Source organism: Pteropus vampyrus, unplaced genomic scaffold, assembly GCF_000151845.1.
Source record: "Pteropus vampyrus isolate Shadow unplaced genomic scaffold, Pvam_2.0 Scaffold74, whole genome shotgun sequence".
Classification (NCBI taxonomy): Eukaryota; Metazoa; Chordata; class Mammalia; order Chiroptera; family Pteropodidae; genus Pteropus; species Pteropus vampyrus.
The window spans coordinates 2133160-2143845 of NW_011888855.1; positions in this window are offsets into that span (position 1 = coordinate 2133160).

Sequence of the window (10686 nt, forward strand, 5' to 3'; positions counted from 1 at the left end):
CCAAATGACCTTTGAATCATATTTATATTAAAAAAAACCCTTGAGTAATATAAGTATAGCATTTAACAATAAGTCAAAGTGTAGTATAAGCAAAGGTTATTTTTCATATGGGAAGTTTGCCTTAGAGAACAATAAAAGAGAGGTGCTAAGAAAAATCAGAGGGACAGATGGTAAATATCATGAAAGAAATCCTGGAGAAGTTGAGGAGGACTTTAAGAACATTCAACTAATGCTACACTATTGTGTTCAACAAGGGCAGACGGCAGTGTGTATAAGCATAGGCTGGAGACAGAACCCTGTGCTAGGCCCAGGAATTCCCGTGTGTCTATTTGGAGACATGGCAGGGCTAAGAAAGTCAATGGAGCAATTGAAGTTTGTATCCATTACAAGAAGTCCATTACAAGATATAAATTTTATGTACTACAAACTTCATCATGAGTGCTGGTATGACAGTGTGAAAGACCAGATGGATGAGCTACATACTGGTGGATCTCATTCATGATCCCTAGGAATTGTATGCGTCATATAGCCCTGGGGATCACCACACAGCACTGGGTCAACACGCAGGACTGGAGATCAGAAGGAAAGCATAGCACATGTACCAGAGTTCCTTCCTCAACCACCTTGCCATGCATTCATAAGCTTCCCAATATTTAACCTTGGGTGGAAAGAGGGGGAAAGTGTGCCCTTTGAGAATCAAAAGGCAAAGCAGCACATCTCTAGTAGATATTTAATTAGGAATCCAAACTGCAATAAAATATCATCTTCAGCAATGGGAACTCTCCCAGTGGTCCCATAGATTACTCCTTGTTAATTCTGTACTGAATAATGACTTATTCATTTTGCTTATATCACTAACTCATTTACAAGTGATCACACTCAGCTCTTCACTGTCAACAAACTTCTTTTAAAGATAGGTGTTAGAAACATGGAGTTTCCTTGTTGCAACGAAGGCTGAACTAGAACCATTTCTGGAGACTAGCCTGGCCTGTTAAGGGAGGACGTGAGTAACTAACACTCAATATGGACAGCATTCTGGGCCCTTCTACTCAAGTAGTTCATCTGTAGCTGCTGCCTCTGTACTTACTTGATTCAAATGCTTTTTGTTCTTTAGGGAGACAAAATTTAGTAATACAAGCCATCAAATCACTTGTTTGGCCTCCTGGTACTCAATAGTTCAATATTTAATTTGATTTTTCAATTCCATATATTCTTAATAAAAGTATATTCAGTATGGTTTTCAAACTCTGTTTTCCTGGCATGAAATAATCAAAACCATATTCTTTTAAAAAACTCTCTACATAAATAGTCACACAGGTAACTCATGTAAACATGTTTGTGTGCACATGTATACAAACCAATAATTAGATAAATAGTCCCAGTTAACTTATACGAAAATATTTATTTCACACACAAGTAGTTAAAATAGTCATATGTTTAACCCACATAAACATATCTGTTTGTACACACACAGAAATGAATAACTACAGATTACATGGATGTTACTACTGAATCATTCAAAAATTGTTAATTCTGTTCTTTTTGATCAAAATAGGCACAGTGAGTGAATTATTTCCCAGCTGTACTTTCTGTATATTCAATTTAGTTAAGTAAATGATTCTGTCTTTGTTAAGAAATGCCCTGTGCCTTAAGTTAGAGTCCTCTGGAAGCTGACCCAAGGCAGCAAGAAGGTGTGTGAAGTCTATTTGGGAATAGTGATAGGAGATGGGAGAACTGAAACAGAAAAAAAGTAAGCATTTAAAGACTTGTTATTAAACAGATTTCCACGTGGACAACCGGGGCTCAATCCCTCTGGGAACGCTGAGATTGTGTGCAACACTTTCATCCCAACCAAGGGTAGAGAACACTGGGGTAGTTGTCCAACTCCCATCAGTCATTGATTGAAGGCTGTTGCTGGAATGAGGAAGGAAAGCATTCGTTCTCCAGTACTTGTGGCCTGCCCTTGCCTGGGCTGAGCGAGTAGCCTTTGCTGGCCAGAGAAGATCTTTAGGTGAGAATTACTAGTTAAAAATATTAAAAAGCCCTAGCCAGTAGATATGGCAGGAAGTGGCATTTTAAGTTAGCCTGGTAAAAACCGTGAAGGAGAATGTGCCAGGCAGAAGGAACGGCATGAACTAAGGACACTAAGAGGGAGAGTGTTCGGTGCTTTAAAATAACTGAACGAAGTTCAGCACGGTGGATTCTGGCAAGCTACTGAGAGCATGTTATAAAATGAGGATGGAAAGATTACTGGGATAGTTTATTTAAGACCTTGCTGACCATGTTTAAGATTTGGATTATATCCTATGTGGAACAGGGAACTAGAAAAGAGTTTCCAGCAGTGAAGATCATTAAATTTTAAGATCACCCTTGCTGCTATGTGGATAATTGGTTGGAGGAAGGGAGGCAAGAGTACATAGAAGATGTAGGTGATGGTAACTTAAATTAGAATGGAGCTTGAGAAAAGTGGATGATTTTTAAATACATTTTAAAAGTAAAATAAAAATATTTTAATGATGGTGATGGTAGAAAGAGAGCACAGTTTTCTGACTGTGTTAGTGGATTGATGGGGAGGCCATTTACTTGCTGAAGAAGTCTGAAAAGAGAAAAGATTTTGGGGTAAAAACCCAGAGGTCAGATTTGGAAAACTTAAACCTGAAACAAGACAGCTAAGAGAAAATGTGAAGTAAGTTACTGAGGTTCACGGATACCCTGGGTTGAGAATATAATTTTGAAAGTTAGGAAGCACTTTTCTGTAAGTCATCAGGGGTGTCAGAAACTACTACCTTGATCCAGAGGATTCAACAAAAGGAAAGGAGTCAGAGTAATTTAAACTGAAAACCACAAGTAAAAAAAATCTCACATTTATGTATAAGTTCCTGATTTAGTAGGTAAAAGCTCTCTGTGTTGGAATATATTCCCTAAACTCAGTGCTTTAAAACTTGGCTCGGCTTGGTAGCAACATTAATTATCATATACTCTTCACAAGCTTTGCTTTAACGCACAGTTTATCCTAGGGAAAGCATGTGTTGCCTCATAGTATGTGGTAAGTAGTAAAAGATGGTGGTTTTGAATTGTTCTGTAATTGAGTAGAATCTTGTTCTTCAGAAATAATACTATTGTAATGTAGCAAAGTATCCCCTCGACTATATGCACATCTCCCAAACCCTTGCCCTTCAAGTATGAGATTAATTGAGGGGATCCCTGAGCTATTGGAGTGGGCGAGAGAAACTATAGTCTAAGACAATAAGAATTTGTATTGGGAAAATGATGCCGAGCAAATACTCTGAACCCATAAACCCCAACACTAGCCTACAGTCAGAAACCTAGAGAGTCAGAAACAAGTATGGATGTAGAGCACCGAAGACTGAACCAGGGCAAGTTGTGTAGAGATAACACATGAACAGAGCTGGCTTGTAAGAAACCAGCTTGCACGTGTTGGTCTTGTGTGAGGTGGAGGAAGGCTTGGAGGCTTGCAGGAGAAATAGCTGACCGGCTGGACACCATTTTTTGGACTCCAGTGCATTTTGACCTCTTGTTAATACTGTTTTATAATCTGATCTATTACTAATACCTAATTATAACCCAGAGCCCCATGAGTATCTGTCTCTAAGTGATGTCATATTCAGAGGAAACAGATCCAACTCCAGAAGCCTGGAAAATACAGATCTGTTTTGGGCTTCCTTTAGAGAGGCAACTAGAGTAGTTTTATTTTGCACAGCAGGTGGAAAGCTTCGTTCAAAACCCCATTTGGGAAGCTCTTCCTTTCCGCACAGCAGCTGCTCAGAAACAGTTTCTCCATTTCTCCTGGCATTCTGACTGACCTCTGCCCTCGCACCTTCTGTTATGTTTAGGTCCCTTACTGTCATGCTCTGTGACAATGGAGAGTCTAGAAATGAACTCAATACACAAAAATCACGTGTTCATCGTGGAGAGAAAAGACAGGGAAAACTTACACAATGAGCTAATTTTTGATCTCATTATTTCTAATTATTTTTATATAAATTCATATATTTATAAATATTTACCTTATTTTAACCAACATTTTTGATGGCTTGCCCGTCCAAATGTAATACTGGTAAGAAAACCAGAAAACCCAAGTTCCCATCTTATTTCTTAACATTCAGCAAGTCAGTATATACTTTTGAGCCTTTGTTTTCTAATTTAGTAATTTGAATAAATATATTTTTTTAAAGAACTTTGCAAGATTTTTAAAAAGCAATTATGGAATTATGTGAGGCAATGTTAGCAGGGTACATTTAATTCGTACACAGCACTTGGTATAAAATCTGGCACAGAACTAGCCTATAATAAATATTTATGGAATGAATGGAAACCTTAAAATAAAAAGTAACAAGTTAATCATTTTATGCCCTTCTAAAAGTACCATTAACTCAATTCCAGTTAATACTAATTAAATGCTTTGTTTTATTTTAAGATAAATAAAAGCTTCATCACACTTGAAGCTCAAGATATAAAGCCTCATAATATATACATACAGATACATATAGGTGTGTACGAATGTACATACACATATATGTATATACATACATGTTATCTTTGGAGAAGCTCAGATAAGCAAATAAAGGCAACATAAAACCACAGGTAAGTGATTTCATTGTTTAAAAAAGTTTCATTGTCAATAGAGACTTTTTAAAAAGTCAACTTCTTGTTTCTCTTCTTACCTTCACCTTTTAGGACAGCAACTGACAGTTAATCGCGAAGATCCTGGTCACACTTAAAACACCCGTATTTCAAGGGTCCTTCAGTAAAGGTAGGCTTTGCATGAGATTGTCTGCCTTTGTTATGTTTCTTTTTATGTTGGCTTGATTGCACAGTACCTTCAAGTGGCCTGTTTAACTTAGAATTCAAACATGAGCATTTACTTATAATACTTTAGTGAACAATGATGATGCTGAACACAGATTAAAAACAAAGAGACCCTAAAACAGAATAAACTTCAAAGTATGCTCTATAAATAAGATTGCAGCCCAGTAACTGTATCGGAGATGGGGAATGACTCTTTTGCTTAAACTGGAAAGTGGAAGACATCATGAGTCAATATTTTGTTTTATCTCTTCTCTTCTGTGGGTTTTGGCTCCTGTGTATCTGTTAAGTGGTAATTCTAATCTTTGAAAGTCCATTTTCTCTCTCCCTCTAAGAAAGTTTCCTGTGATCTGAAGCCAAGGAGGGCTGGAGAGAACTCAAGGTTGTTATCACATTTATTGTATAGCACATAGAGCTGCAGGACAGATTATAGACTGATTTAAGTCTTATGGGGATGAGAAGGGGTTGGAAGGTGGGGCTGGGGCTGAGGGAGGAATTGGGAAAGAAAAATGAGGCTGTTTTCTGCATAGGAAACAAAAAAGGCCTTTTACCTTCTGTAAAGTCATCACAAAATGCCCATGCTCACGTAAATTAAGTAACATCCAGTTTAACCACTTTTGGTTTTATCGGGATCGTACAACCAGTGCTCCAATTCCAGTGAATTCTGAGCCAAGTCTTAGAAAACTGTTTTCTGCATCAGCCTGTGAACAGATTTAAAGGGGACGGTTACAGATTTAAAGGAGATTTAATTCTGAGAAGAAAAGAATCAAGAGACTGAAAACTTAGGCAGCTATCCACTTAAAGATGTCAGATATGTATTTAGATATATAGCTAGGTGCACAGCTAGGTATACAGATAGAATTTTGCATCAAAGGCCAGCCTTTGATGTCTTCTGATTCAATCACTGAATTATAATGCCAACTAAAACAGTGGTTAAGCACTTGCTAAAACAAAAAACTGATTCACATAATTATGATTAGAGGTTTATGCAAAATTCATCTCCTGTGTTAATATCAGTTTGAAAAATGCGACATCAAAACCCAAAGAGGAATGGGTACAAGCAGTAATGTAGATGGTGTCAAACCATTGGAATAATATTTATTTTAATCATAAACTTTGGTGTTTGTAAAGTTTTGAGTTATAGATGAAAAATAAACTGTTTTCCTTAGAGCGATCTGTTTACTTCTGAACCCTTGAATTTTAAAAGAGTTTTCAAATAAGGGTCAGGTTCAATAACATTCCGATTTCTATAATTGCATGGAATTGCATGGGAGGTCAAAGCTGTGTGGCTTACGCTAGCTCCCACAGCACAGAAGATGTCTAATAATGTGTGTTAGTGAGAATGCTTTAAGTTTCAAATAACAGAAATCAGATTTCACTAGCAGAAACAATGAAGAACTTCTTAATTTTGCCTTTTGTAAATAAAATATCCAGAGGTAGAGCTGGTTTCAGATGAGGCTAATTATGTGCCACATCCTTGCTATGCAAGACCATATTTTTTTCCATCTCTGTGCTCCAACTTTAATTTTATTTCTGGAAGACTACTTCTGGGGATCCAAGATGGCTTCCAGCAACTCTCTGTGCTATTTGGTTGTGTCCATTAACAAAAAAGTCAATAATAGTTTTCCTAGCATGCGCAGCAAATCCTTGGTCTTCTTTCCACTTGAATTGCTTTAGGTCACATGTTCAGCCTTTGGCCAATCACTGTGATGTGGGATTTACTGACTGGCTTCAATTAGGTATGAGCGAGGCTGAAGTCAACCTCCCCAGAAGCTGGGACTCCTCAAAGAGGAATTAGAGAATTTTGAGGAGGAAAAAGAGGCAAAGAAAGAAAAGAATGCTGGAAAAGTAACAAAAAAGTACCTGCTACAAAAGTCTTAACTTTGGCGATAATTATTGACATTTTGTTTTTAAACAATGCCGTGATTACATTTTGGAACAGGAAAGACTGCTTTATCAACCAGAAGATGAAAGAACTCTGTATTAGGCCCTGCACAAGTTGTATAAATTATTTTATAAGAAACAAAATACTCTAATGATAAAATTGGTATTTTGAAGATGATATTTTTACTGATGACTTTTAGTTGCACATATTTATGTAAATATCACTAAACACATGAATGCAAAAAATAAAACTTAAAAGCTATTGATAAAGAATTACATTTACTGTGAGATTACCTGGATTTAGTTCGCTTTAATTGTGGTAAAGTTCAAGCAGAAACCATGTGCTTATTTTTATGAAACGAGTTAAACTTATTCTAGCTTCTGAGTTCATTTGATGTTATTAAGCTCCATCAATTACACTTTGGAATACTTACTCCAAGACCGTTAGCCAATGTTCATATCATTTGAAGAGATTTTAGACTCATCTTAAATCACCATCATTATTATCTTCAAAACTATGCATAAATTACCTAACTGGTGTAGGGTTTTCCTTCTCATCATAGGTAAAGAACTTTTTATTATCTAAGTTTTATGTGTAAATAATATGTATTATTGAAAAAACTGTAGGCAAAAGTATTGCATTTTACACCTAGCAGAATGTAGAACCACCAACTTTCATGGTTCTAACATAATTAAAAGAAAACAAAATGTCACAATAGTCAGTCATAGCTATATATATTATTACTAATTTAACTTTGATTTTTGAAAGATCTATCTGGTTTAACTCCCAGAGGGATTCCAGATAATACAAACAAATATATGAGCTCTGTTGACAATCACAGAGAATAATTTGGGAATACTGAATAATGACTAGATATATTTGTGGCCGCTAAACACTAGATGCTTCATAAAGTAGTATTTACTATTACTACCATTTTACAAATGAGGAAATGAAGTCCATAACATTAAGATAGCATTTCTTAAAATAGTAAGGAGTAGAGAAGGACTCAAGCTCAGAGAGCATGACTCCAAGGACAGAATCCTTTTTTTTTTGGCTCAACTTTTCGTTGTGAAATATTTCATACATACAGAAAATTAAAAACATTGTACAGCAAATGCCTGCTTACTCACTGCCCATTAACATTTTGTAGTATTTGCTTTAACTGTATGTCTGTATATCTATGCATTGGAAAGTTTTCTAAGCATTTCAAATTATAGACAACATGACATTTCATCCTACATACTTCAGCAGGCATTTCCTAAGAATGGCATTCTTACATGTCCACAGTAAGAAAATAATTCCTTAATATGATCTTATATCCAGTCCATACTCAAATTTCTACTCTTTTCCTCTAAGTCGATTTTATATCTGGTTTGTCCGAATCAGGATCTCATTACTGTTAATGCCCTGCATGTGGCTGTTGGTGGAAACCGCGCTCTGAACCACTACACTAAACAGCCCTGAGGGGTTCTCAGATCATTAGGAGGAGCTTTCACAGAACCGTATTTCTAGCATAACTCTCCAAGTACAGAGCTCCGGCTGGAATAAAACTGATCTGGATGTTAATCACAATTCAACCAGTTCCTACTGGATTCATGGCCGTAGGCAAGTTGTTTGATCTCTCGAAGCCATAATTTTTCCCTTCATTTGGTAGTCGTGAGGATTAAAGGACATAAAGTAGGCTCTGTGCTTAGCTTAATGGCTCAGTGTGTGTGGGTACAGATTATGGTGGCATTATCTGGAAGGAAAACTGTATGAGTACATAGGAGGACATTTTTAGAGTCAGCATTTGGTCATTTTAATCATCGTTGATTAGCCGTGAAGATGGTACTACACACAATCACATTAAATACAGGAAAAAATTAAGAGGAAAACAATCTTCTAACTTCATGACACTTTGGCCCAGATAGAGTCTTGTGGGTGGGAAATTGTCTCCAGTGCTGCCCCTCAGGACTTAGGTTTTGAATATATGACATGAATTCTAATTACAAAAGATTTCATTGTTAGACTAAAGTTTTACCACCTGGTGAGTCAAGAAAGTAGCCCACTCTCTAAATTAAACTGAGCCAAAGACCCTGTTTGGCAGTTCATTGAGCAATAACATTTTTTTTCTCTGTCCAAATGGCAATCGAAAGATGAATTATTTTAAACTGTAGAAAAATTTCATAGTAAATGGATCATGATAGCATGAGAAAGCAGCTTATCAGAATGATGAGTTAGTAGTCACATAGAAAATAAGGTTTAATTTTTTTTGTCTTGTATTATTGTATATTTGCAACAGTTCACTTTATCCTTTTAGCCTGTGGTGCTATGTTGCACAATAAACTGTAAGCAGTAAATATGTGGAATATGTGAAATATGAGAATCATGTGGATTCTGCATACGTTTAAAACATGTACGTTGATGGTTTAATTTGCCAATGGAAATAAAATTATTTGACTGGCAGACAGGGAATAAATTGTTTCTTATTAAAAACTCATAGCAGAAACAGAGTTTTAGGCAACCATAAAATAAGCTCAACTTATTCTATAATGCATTGTAATTGATATTTCAGCATGACCAGAGATTCAAAAATTAGTCTTATATAGATATAAACAAAATGTATTAATTTTAAAGCTAGACAAATGTAATCTTCACAATTATGCTGGATCCATGAAAAGAAAGGAATCACCTGGTGAGACAGGCTTTTAAAATTCTTCCTCCTAAAACAATCTAAAACATGATAAACCACCATCTATTTAAAATGTGTAGTTTGAAATATGTGATGACAGAAAGAAATCCAACTATGGGCGAACACACAATGCAATATATATGTATGGCTTACTGTTAAATTATACACCTGAAACTGGATTTCATTAACCAATGTCACCATAATAATAAAAAAATTTTAAAAATTAAAAAAATGCATAGTTTGTGCATATAAGCCTTAAAATAGCAAACTTATCTGACATCACACAAATGTTGTTGCAGTACTACAGTTGCTCATTTTTTTTAAACCCGCCTCCCCCCGCCCCCGCCCCGCCAACTATATCATCAAACTGTTCCATCTGACCTTGTCGTGGACGCTCTCAAGTTGTTTCCCCAGACATATGGCCAGGAGGACTCCAAGGTCCGTCCTGCCAAATCAGGGGAGGATTTCACAATCTGAGCAGAGCAAGACACCTTTTTCTAGTTTAGGAAAAATAATAAATACAACTATCTCTGTGATGAGGGAGAGATGCTGCAAATTACAGAGAGGGTTGAACAGAGATGGTTACTGGCTGACTGATGACTTAGCTTTGAGATGTCGTCTTCTAGAACTTTGTTCTACGGAAACTGTTGTGTTTTTATTTCTTTCTTCTGGAAAAGGCTATCCAACTTTAAAAGTGGAATAGTTGGTTTTTTTGAGTGTTTGTTTTATTTTGTTTTTTATCAGTTTAGGTGAATGTTTGTCAAAATGTTTAGTCATGTTTTATTTGTTTTATAGCTATTTCCTATGTTTTACTTAAAAATTTTCCACTTAATTCTGGTATAACTCTGAGAAAGATAAATTATACAATTAGGAATGAACTTCTGCCCAGTAAAATATAAAGTAGCACAAAAATCTGAAGATGTCCTTAAATTATTTTTTAAAACCTCAAATATTTTAAGGAAGAATAATCATAAAAATACTAAATTATAAAATGAACAGGGAAAAATGAAACAATAATAAACATTAGAAATCCTCACAATGAATATCTAGATCTATATCTTTTGAGATTAAAAGTCAATACACAGAAGAAACCTTATACTAGTTGCAAAGATTTGTGAAATTGGAGATGGCACTGAAGAATTCACAGGAAACACAGTAGAAAAATTATAGGAAATATAATAGAAGGACCTTAGAAATGAAAAGCATAAAAGAACAAGTTAAACAGAAAAACTAAGTTGAAAGACTCCAAACATTCATATAATAGTAGTCCTAGAAGGAGAAAATGCAGAAAGGCAGAAAAGAT